Source organism: Tachypleus tridentatus, chromosome 8, assembly GCF_004210375.1.
Source record: "Tachypleus tridentatus isolate NWPU-2018 chromosome 8, ASM421037v1, whole genome shotgun sequence".
NCBI lineage: Eukaryota > Metazoa > Arthropoda > Merostomata > Xiphosura > Limulidae > Tachypleus > Tachypleus tridentatus.
This window is the reverse complement of record NC_134832.1, coordinates 80,881,636-80,889,800: the sequence shown is the minus strand read 5'-3', so window position 1 is coordinate 80,889,800 and position 8,165 is coordinate 80,881,636. Positions and strand designations below refer to the sequence as shown.

Here is an 8,165-nt window from a genome sequence, read left to right as displayed (position 1 = left end):
ATTTTAATTATTTTTATGAAACAACATGAAGAGTTTTTCAGTAGATATAAACTTATCAAGGGTAATTACTAATTTTATTAATATTTGAAAACGTATTTCATGCAATGAAAATTATTAGTAACCTTGTCAAGTATAATGGCCATCTTTTATACTGTGCAGTGTGCAGGAATACAATCATGTGGCAGTTAAACTGTGACACATTTGTCTTTATTCTACGGCCCCGCTAGTGCAGCGGTATGTCTCCGGATTTACAACGCTAAAATCAGGGGTTCGATTCCCCTCGGTGGGCTGAGCAGATAGCCCTTTGTAGTTTTGCTATACGAAAAATACACACACACTTTATTCTATTAATATCTTGAAAACTGTTCACAACACTTCACTTATACACACCTACATGGAAATCTTGAAGTATCGTGGCAATAAGATTACTCTGTGACTGCATGTTTATCGCTTTCAGGTTCACGTAATCAGAGATTACCAATTTGCAAATTGAACAGTCGAAATAAGTGGTTGCAAAATCATCCTCCCATCGGGTGAAAAAATGTACGCCCATGTCCTTAAGACTACTTTCTAAAGTTAATATTTTCACGGGTAATGTAGATCTCACTTAATGTATCTTAAATTAAAAATACGACACCTTGAAAACACGAGCGCTTTCAAAGTGGGAACATTTCTTCTTCATTCGTTAACTAGGAATGATCTTTTTGTTTTGTTTCTGTCTGTCTGTGACCTTTATCGAAGTTTCGATCTTATATATTTGTAAGAGCCATGTGCGTTTTTGTCTCAAAGATCTACGAAGGTCTGTTTGTAGTTGACCTCTTCTCAAGACTAAGTCCATATATTGTTATCTATTGACTGTTGTCATTATGATGCTGACTTATTTTGTTTGTTGTATTCTTGTATCTTGTGTTTTATGTTTTGTACAACTCCTGAACTGTTGTATTATGTATGGGAATAAAAAGTATGTTGTTTAGTGATGTTTATGATTAATGTTATGAAATCTTCTTGTGTGGATTCATGATGGGAAACAACATGGTTTGTCTAAAGACAAACAAACATGGCCTTTTTATAACAGAAGTTTGAAGTTACTTCAGTGACTTTTAGCCATGTTAAAATTTTGCAATCTTTCTATAAGAGTACATTGCACAATTCTTTAGTCATAGTTTTTAATCTTATGTATTATTTTGTTGAAAATATTCAAACTAGTCAAGTCGGTTGATGGCGAGTGACAAGCTGACGTGAGATTGATCTATGTTACTGAGTGACGATGTGATACAAACATTGCAACTGAACGAGTTCAATTAATTGATGGTTTACATTTGTGGCTAGTAATAGTCACAAATCATTTATAAGGAGAAAGAAAGTATAAGACAACCTATTGCCATTGTTTTCATTTCAGAACTCATAACAGTGAAGATGTCTACACTTTCGTTTCGTTTTCATTAGCGACAGTGGGAATACCACTTTTAATATGTTTATTATAGTAAGTATAATATTTCTGTTGGTTAGATTTGTTTAATTTTAGGTACAAAGCTATCCAATGGGATCGAACTCATAATCGTTGTGCTATTAATCTTGAAGTTTACAGGTAATTGGTTGGAAGAAGTAATAGTTTAGAAATACTTCAATGTTTCTGACGTTTACTATCACGAACTTTAAAGTTATTTCGAATATTGAAAATTTACAATGATACGATTTTAATACTATTTGAATATATCTAACATGTAAACAATTTACGACTTAGAGTTATAGAATTAGCAATTAAATTCGAATATTTAACTTGCACCCACAAGACAAAATAATTTAAACTCTTATTTATCAGTGTTGATTTGATTTACTAAATCACTAGTTAATTCATTTAATATAGAATTGATATTTTCGTATTTATTTCTTTCGCCCTTATCTTAATCTAGGATCTAATTCAAAGTTGTCTTCGAATAACGAAAATTTGTGATGTTGATCAAAAGAAATAAGAATGCTATCATAAAACATGTTAGGTAGCTGGTGTACTAATATACCACTGTCAACTTATAATGAAGTTAACGATTGGCATGTTACGGTAAAATTGCCCCTATTTGTCGCCGGTTTCATCTTACTATTAATATAAAGGTATACCTACTTATGTCTATAACTACAAACAGATTTAGCAAAATTAGTTCTTTTTCTTTTAGTATTATAATGTGGAAACGGAGACAAACAAACCAGCAACAACAGAGACACACAACAACAAAAGATATTTCAGAAATTTATGACGTGAGTGTTAACAACCATTTAGTTTAAGGTGCTGATAAGCAATATTTATGTTTCAAAATTATGCAATGAGCACAGAAATGTAGTTTTACTTTTGTTTATTTGTTGTGGAGCATAAGGCTACACTACACAATGGGCTATCCATGCTGTCTCCATCAGTGGTAACGAAACTCAGTTTGAACTTTATAAAGCTTCAGATTTACCACTGTGGTACTTAGTTTGAAAGAAAAATATGTTACTTTCTGTGAAACGGATATTGTATTTTTCATATTTTCTGAATGATATTATTTGTTTTCGTACAACTCTGAACAACAGTTGGTCTGGCGTGTCCAGGTGATTTGAGCTACATTCACGAGGTCGAATTCTTCCATCGAACATGACTTTTGTTACTAGTTTGTGGCCATTATACTGTAACGATCAGTTTCACTATCACTGATTAGAATTTCACTATCCGTTAGTCAAGAGTGACCTATGTCTAGTTTTGGAATATTACAGTCAGGGACGGATAGCGGTCATAACCCCAGCCTTGTACGAAATTCAACAACAACAACAACAAAACGAAAAAAAAAGAGAACTGTTTGTGCCATTCGTCCTTATTGTGAATTGGTATACTACAAAGAAGGTAGCTGGCCAACACCACTCACTACAAACGCTTGAAGTACGATAATCAAATTTTGGGATTTAACCGCCACTCTTATAACGCACTCACAGCCTGAAAGTTTAGAGAGTAAATTCACAGTAACGGTATTCGAACTATGGACCCTTTCTAACTGCTAAGCAACGCTGAATAACTGATTGGAAAAACATAATAATATTCTAGATATACACCTAACTAAACAGTAAATCTACTGACATAAAATATAAATCACCTATAGAGTGAATCCCAGAAAATACGTACTTTATAATTATTGTACTTACACTTAAAATATATGTTTATGCATATTGAATTTCTATTCAAATTTGAATATACAATTTTAAAACTGTTGTGATCGAATGTTAAGCCATTCTTTTGAAGGATTTTAAATTTCAAATTTGACACTGTAACCTTAAGGAATTAGTTCATCAAATTACGTATCTATTATATTTTGGTAACAAGTAAAGGAGACAAATTTGTTTTCCAGTCTCAGATATATTAACTTTAACTCAGTTTCAGGATGGTAGTTCGGGTTTCTGTCATGTCAGTTCTGCATTAAAAGTTCTGATGGGCCTGATGATTAACGGGTCAGCTTTAAATTTGAGTTGAACGTAAATTAATTTTGATAAATCTCATTAGCACTGAAAATAATTTAACAATAATAAGTGCTGTTCTTTATTTTGATATTCATTGATGCCTCCTTAAATTCTGAAAATGACAAAATAATATACATTTATATCAAAGACAGTTTAATATTTACAATAAATATTGCTATGAGAAAATATAAAAATCACACACCTGATTCTTTAAAATGAAATAAGTTTAATGTATTCCTAAAATTAATAATAATGTATTTGGGTTACTTTATAATCAGTGTTTCTTCTCCTACCTAAAGATTTTGATTATTTTTAAATATTGTTTTAAAAGGAATACTAATATATCTAATAAAACAACAAATCGTCTGACTTCTTTTACTAATTTCTTTTAGAGGTATTTCGACATTAAAGGTCACTGTTCAGGAAATAATTTTACTGTTAATCAATACAACAACATACATATACTGGTTTTCAACTGAATATAAATAATCTAAAATAAATACTTAAGTAGCAATAGTATACAGTCTATGTAGAAACTAAGTTCATTTCAAGTGTTAAGAAATAAATATAATTAATCAATATACTTTTTCATGATAAGATGTTATTCTAATGATTCTTTCCTTAAAATTATAATATAAATAAAATTTATTCTATAATTTCATAATTTTATTTACTTCTTTTCTATATAAGTCTTATTAACTGTTTTCACTATTTTACAACTTCTACTATCTTTACGAATCCAGTTTCTTCTGCCCTCTTACTACTGGCGATTTAAAGTGGTACCAAAACTTTAATTAAGTGATTTAGTTTTACGAGGTTAGCACAAAGATACAAAAGTGGCTCTCTCTGCTTTGCTCACCACAGATATTGAAACCAGGTATTTAACATTGTAAGACATACTGCTGTACCACTGTGGTCGCGCAAAAAATAAATTATAAAAAATGTTTCGAAAAAATAATCTTTTATCTTTCATATTACATTCTCAGAAAATGAAAACGTGAAATAAACCTCTTTTAGGGCTCGCCAGATGGGTTATGACAATCGACTCGTAACCTGAGTGTCGTGGGTTCGAATACCCGTCGCACCAAACATGCTCGCCTTTTCAAACGTTGTTAAAAGAGTCGGCGGTGGGTGGTGATGGTTAGTTCCCTTGCCTTTAGTCTTACACTGCTACTTTAGGGACGGCTAGCGCAGATAGCCCTCGTGTAGCTTTGCGCGAAATAAAAAAATACAACAAACAATCTTTTATGACTAAATTACATTATTAAAAGACATCGATATATTTGCATAAATTACATGTTAGATTTCCCGAAAAAGTCCATTATATGCCAGTAAACAGTTTCTGAGCGTATCTTGGAAATATTTAGAGTTCTAAAAAAAACACTACATTTTAATGTGTTCCTTTTGAGAACGTAGTGTAAATCAGAAAAGACTGTTTTTCGCAAAAATATTTGGAATTTTTTTGGCACTATTATAATTATCTTGTGGTAAAAGTACAGAAAAATGTGGTTGTGTAAAACCGGTAGTAACTGTGAAACCGTGACAAAATTTACTGACAATTAGAGAAAACAAAAAGTAAGTGAAACTTAGAAATTATAAAATAAATAAGTTCCATTTCTATTATAATTATGAGGAATAGAATGGTTAGGATAATATTTAAAAGGGAAAGTATGATGACTAATTTTAGTTAGTTTTGAACATTTGTAATGTATTAAAATTATACATGGAGTTTATTGTGTATCTGAATCTTTGAAAAGCATACGTATTTATTTAGATTATTCATATGTAGTTGAAAGGTAATATTTGTATGTTTTTCTCTGAAAGTTTTCTCAGTAAAACTATTTTCTGAACAGAAACTTTTGAAGTTAAGAAACCGGAAGAACAAATTAATAAAAGAAGCGGTATATCTGTGGATTTACAACGTTAGAAACCTAGTTTCAATACCCGTGATGGGCAAAGCGCAAAGAGCTCATTGTGTAGCTTTGGCTTAAATTCAAACAAAGAATTTTTTGGTTAAATTTATATATATATATGCAGTTGTTTCACTAGGATACCACAAAACCAACGACTTCCAACCATACCAAAAGCCTCGAACATGCCGAGTAAAGCTCGAAAGAAAAAGGTAAAATATCTCTATTTTTCGACTGTATATTGTTAAAATTATTAGGTTTTAGTCAGAACTTTTTTGAAATATTTATTTTATATGTGACAAAATCTCTTCTTCTTCCTCCTCTTCACTAATTCACACACTTGAAGTACTTGAATACAAGCAACCAAAGTATAGAAGTGAAACTTCACCAAAATAAAACAGAAATGTTTCACAAATAACTTCTATCGAAAACGGAGAAAAGGGATTGGAAAAGAAAACATTTTGTATCAGTTCACTACTTTCAACGCATAAACTTCCATTTTCTACAACTGAACTTTGTGTTCGACAATATCCATTCAGAATATTAATATGATAAAAACGAATAATCAGTTAATCAAATAGAATTAGTCAATACACATCCTAAACTCCTTTCTTATCAAAGCAAAGACAGACCATATGAGCCCAATGTTTCAAGCCAGAGTTATGCAGGACCATCAAAGTGTCTTAGGCCTTAAAAACTAACACGTCATATATTCGGTATATCTTACCAGCTTCTTACCACATCAACTATAATTAAAAAGGATCAAAACGTAGAGAGTAAAACATATTTCTTATAGCCCAGAAATATATTGAAGACAAAAGAAATTCTTGCTCAGGGACTTGTCGCGCTCCAGCAGACATCATTCTTTAGAAGAGTTGGAACAAAATCAAAATCGTTTTGACCATATTTTAAGTGAGCATGGGTTAGCATTCATTCTAATGGAATACCAAATAATCTGTCAACTGGAATAGACTACACACAGATAAAATAAGACAAAATTCGAATCTCACATTACAGCCAATCAATGCCGCAAACTTAATTCATCACCAATTTACAGCATCACTATCGCGAAAAGTTGGATGAAAGAAAAGTAAAAATCATAAGACAACCAATTTGCATGACCTTTTTACCACATGAGTATCTCAAATAACTTTCGAATTAGCAACCACAATTACGTGCTTCTAATGATCACCCAAGGCTAAACACCAGACAAGGGAATGAGACACCATACGGAGTTATTACACTTGTAATATTTATAAACAAAAAAGAATGAGAAGAAGTCTTGACACAGTCTTAGAAATAAATATTTTTATTTTTTCTACATGCCTGATGTCCTGTTAAACGATATTTTAGATCATGTTTTGTCTGTTCATCACAATTTCTTCGATATCAACATTCAAATTGATAAGTTTCAACATTTTGTTTTAATTGTATATATCCTTCAACATTAACGAAAATTTACTTTATCTTATTCGTCGATTGAAATATAGGATAAAATATTTTGCTTATATTAAACACATAAAATTAAATAATAATTAAACATAGAACATAAGGCAGAAGTACACATTCCTTTTGATACTTATGTGAAGAAGCACATTAGGCTGGTATAACAAGTTGGCAAACAACGATTTATACATACAATGAAGTGATGTACATGTTTCCACAGAATATTGGCCTGTCTTCTTCAAATATGGTCTTTAACTCAGCAGTACATGGTTTAAGCTGTTCAATTCAGTTTCTAAGTCGTTTTTGCAAGTACATAATTGTAATAAAATGTAGTTGTGAGTTAGTGAATGTAGGGTTCCCCCAAACCAAAATGTAATTGTTCATTTCACATCCTGTATACATATATATATATATATATATATATATATGCTTGTGTGTTTATAAAATGAAATAATTCGTAAAAATATTAGTTAGAAACATTTTAGAAGACAAGTTTATAAAGAAAACTTCTGTATAATATTTTTCTTCAGGTGTAATACTATCACAGAAGATCAAGCACGTGGGAATAACTGAACAATGTCAAAAAGGTAACGTCTTCTCTGACGAACAAGAACAGTCAGCTCCTCCAGAAGTGATCAAAACGTATGTATTTTGAAGTAAATCCTAACTCTCAGCTTTACTGATTGTCAGGGTCCTCTTGTCACAGTCTTTGGGACGCAGATTTGAACTCTCGTCACACCGAACAACCTCATCCTTTTTGCCGTGAAGGGTGTAAATGTATTATGACGTATTCATTATTTGTAATAATTGCTTTTATTCCAGCGAACTGTGCAAAGACTCGAAGTCGTCGAAAATGTCACTCAAAAAGCGACTTCAGGTCTTTGCAAGATCTGCCAGAAGTACCATCAAAGACATCTTCTGCAAGGAAGGTGCCAACAGACCAAACAAGAAGGAAAGACGGCAAAATCCGCGAAGGTCGAGAAAATCATGTTGTTTTTTTGAAGGCTGAGAATTCCACGTGCTTCGGAAGAGAAAAGGAAGTACTGACAACCAGAATGACTTTGTGGGTTACGACTCGTAAATACGAGGATTTAGATAGGATACCGAATTTTCATACTGCACATACTGAACGCAAACTATTGAATTACAAGAAACAAGTTGTAATAAATGAATTGTAACTGTAAAAATTTTGTTCAGGCCATGGCCTGACTGGCCTTATCGCTTCTTAGGATTCTCTTAGAAACATACATTTTTGACTATACATATATGCATATGCTGGACTGTCCTAGTAGAAGAGATTAGAATAAAATTAATGTTTAAGTTTAACTT

The 8,165-nt window shown here is 31.7% G+C and overlaps 1 long non-coding RNA gene across 1 annotated transcript; it reads left to right on the top strand.

The window, feature by feature from the left end:
- The first annotated feature begins 2,220 nt into the window (after nucleotides 1-2,220).
- Nucleotides 2,221-7,802, top strand: LOC143222784 (uncharacterized). Its single transcript, XR_013012485.1, has 3 exons — nucleotides 2,221-2,253; nucleotides 5,530-5,602; nucleotides 7,367-7,802. It is a non-coding gene; the product is annotated as an uncharacterized LOC143222784 (long non-coding RNA).
- The last annotated feature ends 363 nt before the right edge of the window (nucleotides 7,803-8,165 follow it).